At 43.2% G+C, this 8,891-nt stretch overlaps 1 non-coding gene across 1 annotated transcript; it reads left to right on the forward strand.

Moving 5' to 3' along the window:
* The first annotated feature begins 7,964 nt into the window (after nt 1-7,964).
* On the forward strand, nt 7,965-8,037 carry TRNAG-CCC (transfer RNA glycine (anticodon CCC)). Its single transcript has one exon. It is a non-coding gene; the product is annotated as a tRNA-Gly (tRNA).
* The last annotated feature ends 854 nt before the right edge of the window (nt 8,038-8,891 follow it).

Below are 8,891 nucleotides of genomic sequence, written 5' to 3' on the forward strand. Positions count from 1 at the left end.
AAGCTACAGTCCATGGGGTGTCAAAGAGTCCAACACGACTGAGTGACTAACACTTTCACTTTCAGGGAACTAGATCCCGAAAGATGCAATTAAAATATTCTGCATGCCTCAGCTGAGACCCAGGGCATCCAAATAAGTAAATTAAATTGATTAAATAAAAAGAGGGTGATATATATTTTGGTATACATATGTGCATGTGTGCTATTATATGCATATCAGTTCAGTTCAGTTCAGTTCAGTCACTCAGTTGTGTCCCACTCTTTGCAACCCCGTGAATAGCAGCATGCCAGGCTTCTTTGTCCATCACCAACACCCGGAGTTGATGCAAACTCATGTGTATCCAGTCAATAATGCCATCCAGCCATCTCATCCTCTGTTGTCACCTTCTTCTGCCAATCCCTCCCAGCATTAGGGTCTTTTCCAATGAGTCTACTCTTCGCAAGAGGTGGCCAGATTATTGGAGATTCAGCCTCAGCATCAGTCCTTCCAATGAACACCCAGGACTGATCTCCTTTAGAATGGACTGATTGGATCACCTTGCAGTCCAAGGGACTCGCAAGAATCTTCTCCAGCACCGCTGTTCAAAAGAATCAGTTCTTCAGCGCCAAGCTTTCTTCACAGTCCAATTCTCACATCCATATATGACCACTGGAAAAACAATAGCCTTGACTAGATGGACCTTTGTTGGCAAAGTAATGTCTCTGCTTTCTAATATGCTGTCTAGGTTGGTCATAACTTTCCTTCCAAGGAGTAAGCATCTTTTAATTTCATGGCTGCAATCACCATCTGCAGTGATTTTGTAGCCCAGAAAAATAATGTCTGACATTGTATCTACTGTTTCCCCATCTATTTCCCATGAAGTGATGGGACTGGATGCCATGATTTTAGTTTTCTGAATGTTGAGCTTTAAGCCAACTTTTTCACTCTCCTCTTTCACTTTCATCAAGAGGCTTTTAGTTCCTCTTCACTTTCTACTATAAGGGTGGTATCATCTGCATATCTGAGGTTATTGATATTTCTCCCGGCAGTCTTGATTCCAGCTTGTGTTTCTTCCAGTCCAGCGTTTCTCATGAAGTACTCTGCATAGAAGTTAAATAAGCAGGGTGACAATATACAGCCTTGACGTACTCCTTTTCCTATTTGGAACCAGTCTGTTGTTCCATGTCCAGTTCTAACTGTTGCTTCCTGACTTGCATATAGGTTTCTCAAGAGGCAGGTCAGGTGGTCTGGTATTCCCATCTCTTGAAGAATTTTCCACAGTTTATTGTGATCCACACAGTCAAAGGCTTTGGCACAGTCAATAAAGCAGAAATAGATGTTTTTCTGGAACTTTCTTGCTTTTTTGATGATCCAGCGGATGTTGGCAATTTGATCTCTGGTTCCTCTGCCATTTCTAAAACCAGCATGAACATCTGGAAATTCATGGTTCACATATTGCTGAAGCCTGACTTGGAGAATTTTGAGCATTACTTTACTAGCATGTGCTGCTGCTAAGTCACTTCAGTCATGTCCGACTCTGTGGGATCCCAGAGACAGCAGCCCACTAGGTTCCTCTGTCCCTGGGATTCTCCAGGCAGGAATACTGGAGTGGGTTGCCATTCCCTTCTCCAATGCATGAAAGTAAAAAGTGAAAGTGAAGTCACTCAGTTGTGTCCAACTCCTAGCGACCCCATGGACTGCAGCCCACCAGGCTCCTCCATCCATGGGATTTTCCAGGCAAGAGTACTGGAATGGGTTGCCATTGCCTTCTCTGTTACTAGCGTGTGACATGAGTCCAATTGTGCGGTAGTTTCAGCATTCTTTGGCATTGCCTTTCTTTGGGATTGGAATGAAAACTGACCTTTACCAGTCCTGTGGCCACTGCTGAGTTTTCCAAATTTGCTGGCATATTGAGTGCAGCACTTTCACAGCATCATCTTTCAGATGAAATAGCTCAACTGGAATTCCATCACCTCCACTAGCTTTGTTCGTAGTGATGCTTTCGAAGGCCCACTTGACTTCACATTCCAGGATATCCGGATCTAGGTAAGTGATCACACCATCGTGATTATCTGGATGGTGAAGATCTTTTTTGTACAGTTCTTCTGTGTATTCTTGTTTCTATGTAAATGAATGCGTATTTCTATACCTATCTATATCTATATCCCTCTGGAAGAAGAAAACACGACAAGATTGTTTCTGGAAAAACAGGGTGGCCAAGGCACAAGAATGGGAGGATAGGAGGAAGATTGTTTCATTTTTCTAGCAGCCTTATTGAGATGCAATTCACATAACATGCAATTCACCTATTTAAAGTGTAACAATCAGTGACTGAATATATTGCCCAGTAGTGCAACCAGGAAGAATTTTATTTATGCTTATTTTTTTCTTGTACCACGTGATTTGTGGGATCTTAGTACCCTGCCCCCATCAGAGATCGAAAGTGCTGAGTCCTAACCACTGGACATCCAGGGAATTCCCAAGAAGGAGAATTTTAAATGTGTACCCTTTTGTATCTTCCCAAGTAGGCATCAGATGTTATATCATCTCAGTTCAATTCAGTTCAGTTCATTTCAGTCGCTCAGTCGTGTCCGACTCTTTGCGACCCCATGAATCACAGCACACCAGGCCTCCCTGTCCATCACCAACTTCTGGAGTTCACTCAGACTCACGTCCATCAAGTCAGTGATGCCATCCAGCCATCTTATCCTCGGTCGTCCCTTCTCCTCTTGCCCCAATCACTCCCAGCATCAGAGTTTTTTCCAATGAGTCATCTCTTCACATGAGGTAGCACAAAGTACTGGAGTTTCAGCTTCAGCATCATTCCCTCCAAAAGAAATCCCAGGGCTGATCTCCATCAGAATGGACTGGTTGGATCTCCTTGCAGTCCATGGGACTCTCAAGAGTCTTCTCCAACACCACAGTTCAAAAGCATCAATTCTTCGGCACTAAGCTTTCCTCACAGTCCAACTCTCATATCCATACATGACTACTGGAAAAACCATAGCCTTGACTAGATGGACCTTTGTTGGCAAAGTAATATCTCTGCTTTTGAATATGCTATCTAGGTTGGTCATAACTTTTCTTCCAAGGAGTAAGCGTCTTTTAATTTCATGGCTGTAGTCACCATCTGCAGTGATTTTGGAGCCCAAAAAAAGAAAGTCTGACACTGTATCCACTGTTTCCACATCTATTTCCCATGAAGTGATGGGACCAGATGCCATGATCTTCGTTTTCTGAATGTTGAGCTTTAATCCAACTTTTTCACTCTTCTCTTTCACTTTCATCAAGAGGCTTTTTAGTCCCTCTTCACTTTCTGCCATAAGGGTGGTGTCATCTGCATATCTGAGGTTATTGAGATTTCTTCGGCAATCTTGATTCCAGCTTGTGTTTCTTCCACCCTAGTATTTCTCATGATGTACTCTGCATGTAAGTTAAATAAACAGGGTGACAATATACAGCCTTGACGTACTCCTTTCCCTATTTGGAACCAGTCTGTTGTTCCATGTCCAGTTCTAACTGTTGCTTCCTGACTTGCATATAGGTTTCTCAAGAGGCAGGTCAGGTGGTCTGGTATTCCCATCCTCTTTCAGAATTTTCCACAGTTTATTTTGATCCACACAGTCAAAGGCTTTGGCATAGTCAATAAAGCAGAAATAGATGTTTTTCTGGAACTCTCTTGCTTTTTTGATGATCCAGCGGATGTTGGCAATTTGATCTCTGGTTCCTCTGCCTTTTCTAAAACCAGCTTGAACATCAGGAAGTTCTCGGTCCACATATTGCTGAAGCTTGGCTTGGAGAATTTTGAGCATTACTTTACTAGCATGTGAGATGAGTGCAACTGAGCATTCCTTGGCATTGCCTTTCTTTGGAATTGGAATGAAAACTGACCTTTTCCAGTCCTGTTGCTACTGCTGAGTTTTCCAAATTTGCTGGAATCCCTTAGAAGAAATGGAGTAGCCTTCATGGTCAACAAAAGAGTCTGAAATGCAGTACTTGGATGCAATCTCAAAAACGAGAGAATGATCTCTGTTTGTTTCCAAGGCAAACCATTCAATATCACAGTAATCCAAGTCTATGCCCCAACCAGTAGTGCTGAAGAAGCTGAAGTTGAACGGTTCTATGAAGACCTACAAGACCTTTTAGAACTCACATGCAAAAAAGATATCCTTTTCATTATAGGGGACTGGAATTCAAAAGTAGGAAGTCAAGAAACACCTGGAGTAATAGGCAAATTTGGCCTTGGAATATGGAATGAAGCAGGGCAAAGACTAATAGAGTTTTGCCAAGAAAATGCACTGGTCATAGCAAACACCCTCTTCCAACAACACAAGAGAAAACTCACACATGGATATCACCAGATGGTCAACACTGAAATCAGATTGATTATATTCTTTGCAGCCAAAAATGGAGAAGCTCTATATAGTCAACAAAAACAAGACCAGGACCTGACTGTGGCTCAGATCACAAACTCCTTATTGCCAAATTCAGACTGAATTTGAAGAAAGTAGGGAAAACCACTAGACCATTCAGGTATGACCTAAATCAAATCCCTTATGATTATACAGTGGAAGTGAGAAATAGATTGAAGGGACTAGATCTAATAGATAGAGTGCCTGATGAATTATGGAAGGAGGTTCATGACATTGTACAGGAGACAGGGATAAAGACCATTCCCATGGAAAGGAAATGCAAAAAAAAAATGGTTGTCTGAGGAGGCCTTACAAATAGCTGTGAAAAGAAGAGAAGTGGAAAGCAAAGGAGAAAAGGAAAGATATAAGCACCTGAATGCAGAGTCCCAAAGAATAGCAAGAAGAGATAAGAAAGCCTTCTTCAGCGATCAATGCAAAGAAATAGAGGAAAACAACAGAATGGGAAAGACTAGAGATCTCTTCAAGAAAATTAGAGTTACCAGGGGAACATTTTATGCAAAGATGGGCTCGATAAAGGACAGAAATAGTATGGACCTAACAGAAGCAGAAGATATTAAGAAGAGGTGGCAAGAATACACAGAAGAACTGTACAAAAAGATCTTCACGACCAAAATAATCATGATGGTGTGATCATTCACCTAGAGCCAGACATCCTGGAATGTGAAGTCAAGTGGGCCTTAGAAAGCGTCACTATGAACAAAGCCAGTGGAGGTGATGGAATTCCAGTTGAGCTATTTCATATCCTGAAAGATGATGCTGTGAAAGTTAGGTCATCTACTACAGCTTAAATGAAGTACTAGATTAAGCGACTTCCCTGGTGGTGCAGTGGATAAGAATCCACCTGCCAATGCAGGGGACATGGGTTCAGTTCTTGGTCTGGAAAGATTCCACATGCTGCTGAGCAGCTAAGCCCATGCACCACAACTGCTGACTCTCATACTAGGCCTGTGAGCTACAACTACTGAGCCTGCGTGCTGTAGCTGCTGAAGCCTGTGGGCCCTGGAACCCTTGCTTCACAACAAGAAGTCACCGCAATAAGAAGCCCATTCACTGCAACTAGAGAAAGCCAGCACAGCAACTAAGGCCCAGCATAGCCAAAAATAATTATTAATAATTTTTAAAAAATAGATTACTTAATAAAAATTGACAACAACAAGAGTTTCTATTACCCTATGGTCTATCATACAATAGGACTGGAGCTTATAAACAGACTCAGTGTTTTCTACTTGTTTTATGCATTCTTTATCAAATATTTTAAATGCCTAGGCTGTGGCCTGCCTGCTAGGCACTGAGATTCAGACAGAAATTATTCTCATCATCAGGAGAAAAACAGTATTCATTTTAAACGTTCCTAGCAAAACTGGTAGCTCTTTGGAGGAACACATGATCTATATTCCCATTTGCATTCTGCACCCCCTGCCAGGTGGTTGGGAACACACATTCAGTGCTTGTAGCATAGACGCACTAAAAAATGAAAAAAGGTCTGGGAGAAGTCCTCAGTTTCCTGAAAGTCTGTCTCCCCGATTAATCTTCAGGTTGGCTTGAATAAAATTTTCCATTTCTTTCTCAAGAAAATAAAAATAAAATAAAATAAGGTCCAAGGCACGCTTCAGGTGGAAAGACCCCTCAAGGTCTTCACTGGGTGGGTAACTTTTGTTGCCAGCAATCAGAGAGTGGAGGAGGACTCCTCAAAAGACCTTGGCCTGGATACAGATCTTCCCCCTCTTGTCTCCTCAGGGAACTTACGTCTTTGCAGAGACTTATTTCAGCATTTTCAGGCACCTGTCACCAAGCATGGCATCCCAGGACAGGACCCTGTACAATAAAGTGTGGCCGCAAGTTTAATCCCAGAACCCCCTTCAACATTGCACAAATTAGAACTTTGTTTTTTGTTTTGTTTTGTTTTGTTTTTTGGCTGAGTTGGGTCTTAATTACAGCATGTGGGATCTTCACTGGATCATATGGAATCTTTTGTAGTGAACCATGGACCCTCTGGGCTTCCTTGGTGGCTCAGATGGTAAAGAAACTGCCTGTAATGCGGGAGACACAAGTTCGATCCCTGGGTCAGGAAGATCCCCTAGAGAAGGGAATGGCTACCCACTTCAGCATTCTTGCTTGGAGAATCCCATGGAGAGAGGAGCCTGGTGGGCTACAGTCCATGGGCTTGCAGAGTGGGACAACTCTGAGTAAGCAACTAACACTTTCAAATGGACTCTCTAGTTGTGGCTCGAGGGTTCTGGAGCACAGAGGCTCAGTAGTTGTAGAGTGCAGGCTCAGTTGCTGTGGGGCAAGTGGGCTCTTGGTTCCCCATCAGGGTTGAATCCAAGTCCCCCGCATTGCAAGGCAGATTCTTAACCACTGGACCACAAGGGAAGTCCCAGAACGTTTTCAAAAGGTGTTTATGCTTATCTTTCATGTCCTTTCTTGACTCACTCTAATTTTCTACCCTGAACCTATGTTACCTGCATATTTTTCAAGTTAAAAATTAAACAGTCCTCATGATGCCTCTTACAAGAAGCCTTTCCTGACTATTCCTTCATCTCCTCATGGTAGGTTTGGTTCCCTTTTCTTAGTTTCCATGGTACCCATGCTCACCCCTAGCATAGGACTTACCATAAGTCCTAATCACTTGCCTCCCCCTTAGACTGTGTTTTCCTTACGGCAGGTGCTGTGCCTTTTATAACTGCGTCCCTTGGGCCTTGACTGGGCCCTGGTACACAGAAGGAGTGTTTCTCTTTCCACCTCCCCTAACTGTCCTGCCTTTAACACCCACCCAGACCAAAGAAGACCTTCCTTTCAATCAACTGATTGAGTAAACTTTATTGCCAACAGTAAGAAAATGAAGGGGGAACATCTCAAAAGTCCATTGTCCTGGGATCCAGGGTTTCCATTTCCTGTCTTCCTAGGGAACTTGCCCCTCACACATAGACAAGTTTTACTAAGCCTTGAGTACCCAACACTATGAAATGAATATGTGATAACGAGGATTCCTGGCTTTGTTGGCATGGCCATCTTGGGAATGCTGGAAGTCAAGGACCCTGGGCATACTATTTGGGGAAGAGCTGTATTGCTCAAGAATTAAAGGTAAAGGACAGGGAGGCAGAGAGCTAGGAACTAGACCTAGAACTTCAGACAAGATGTAAATTGGAGGGTGGAAAGGCAGATAAGTCAGGAATTTCTGTTTTGGGAAACAATTGATAGAGGAGGAAAAGAGCACCAAACTAACACCAAACTTAACAGGCATTCAGTTAAATATGGGCTTCCCTTGTGGCTCAGCTGGTAAAGAATCCGCCTGCAACGTGGGAGACCTGGGTTTGATCCCTGGGTTGGGAAGATCCCTTGGAGAAAGGAAATGCCACCCGCTTCAGTATTCTGGCCTAGAGAATTCCATGGACTGTATAGTTTTTATACCTTATACATTTTATAGTTTTTATACATTAAATATGCTCAGCAGAAAGGAAGACAGAAAGAGGGAAAGAAGCAAAAGTAGGAGGGGATGGAGAAAGAAGATACAAGAGAAATAACCACTTAAATTATATAGGTTTTGGGACCTCCCTGGTGGTCCAGTGGCTAAGACTCTGCACTCCCAATGCAGGGAGCCTGGGTTCAATCCCTGGTCAGGGAAAGTGATCCTGCATGCTGTAACTAAGACCTGGCATAGTCAAATAAATGAATAAAAATGTTTTAAGGAAATTAAAAAAAAAAAAAAACAGAAAAGAAATAATCAGTAGGCTTAAAAATAAATGATACAGGTTTGTGTGTGTGTGTTAGTTGCTCAGTCATGTCTGACTCTTTGTGACCTCATAGACTGTAGCTCACCAGCCTCCTGTGTCCATGGAATTCTCCAGAAAAGAATACTGGAGTGGATTGCCATTCCCTTCTTCAGGGAATCCTCCTGATCCAAAGACAGAACCCGGCTCTCCTGCATTGCAGGCAGATTCTTTACTATCTGAGCCACCAGAGAAGGCCATATAGGTATTTATATTTCATTAATGAACAGGGGATCCTACCCAACGTTCCACTCAGTGCTATTCGAGAAGAGTTTGAGAAGGGAGAATTGACATATACTTTACTTTTAGTGTACTGGAACTCAGCTTTGACTGCGCTTGAATTACCAGGGGAGCTTTTATTGTTGTTCAATCACTCAGTTGTGTCCAAATCTTTGTGACCCCATAGACTGTAGCACTGGGCTTCCCTGGTAGCTCAACTGGTAAGGAATCCACCTGCAATGCAGGGGACCCTGGTTCAATTCCTGGGTCAGAAAGATCCTCTGGAGAAAGGAAGGCTACTCATTCCAGTATTCTTGGGCTTCCCTGGTGGCTCAGACCATAAAGACCTGGGAGACCTGGGAGACCTGGGTTCAGTCCCTCAGTTGGGAAGATAATCTGGAGGAGGGAATAGCATCCCACTCCAGTATTCCTGCCTGGAGAATCCCCATGGACAGAAGAGCCGGTGGGCTACAGCCCACGGGGTCGCAAA

This window comes from Ovis aries, chromosome 3 (assembly GCF_016772045.2).
Source record: "Ovis aries strain OAR_USU_Benz2616 breed Rambouillet chromosome 3, ARS-UI_Ramb_v3.0, whole genome shotgun sequence".
Classification (NCBI taxonomy): domain Eukaryota; kingdom Metazoa; phylum Chordata; class Mammalia; order Artiodactyla; family Bovidae; genus Ovis; species Ovis aries.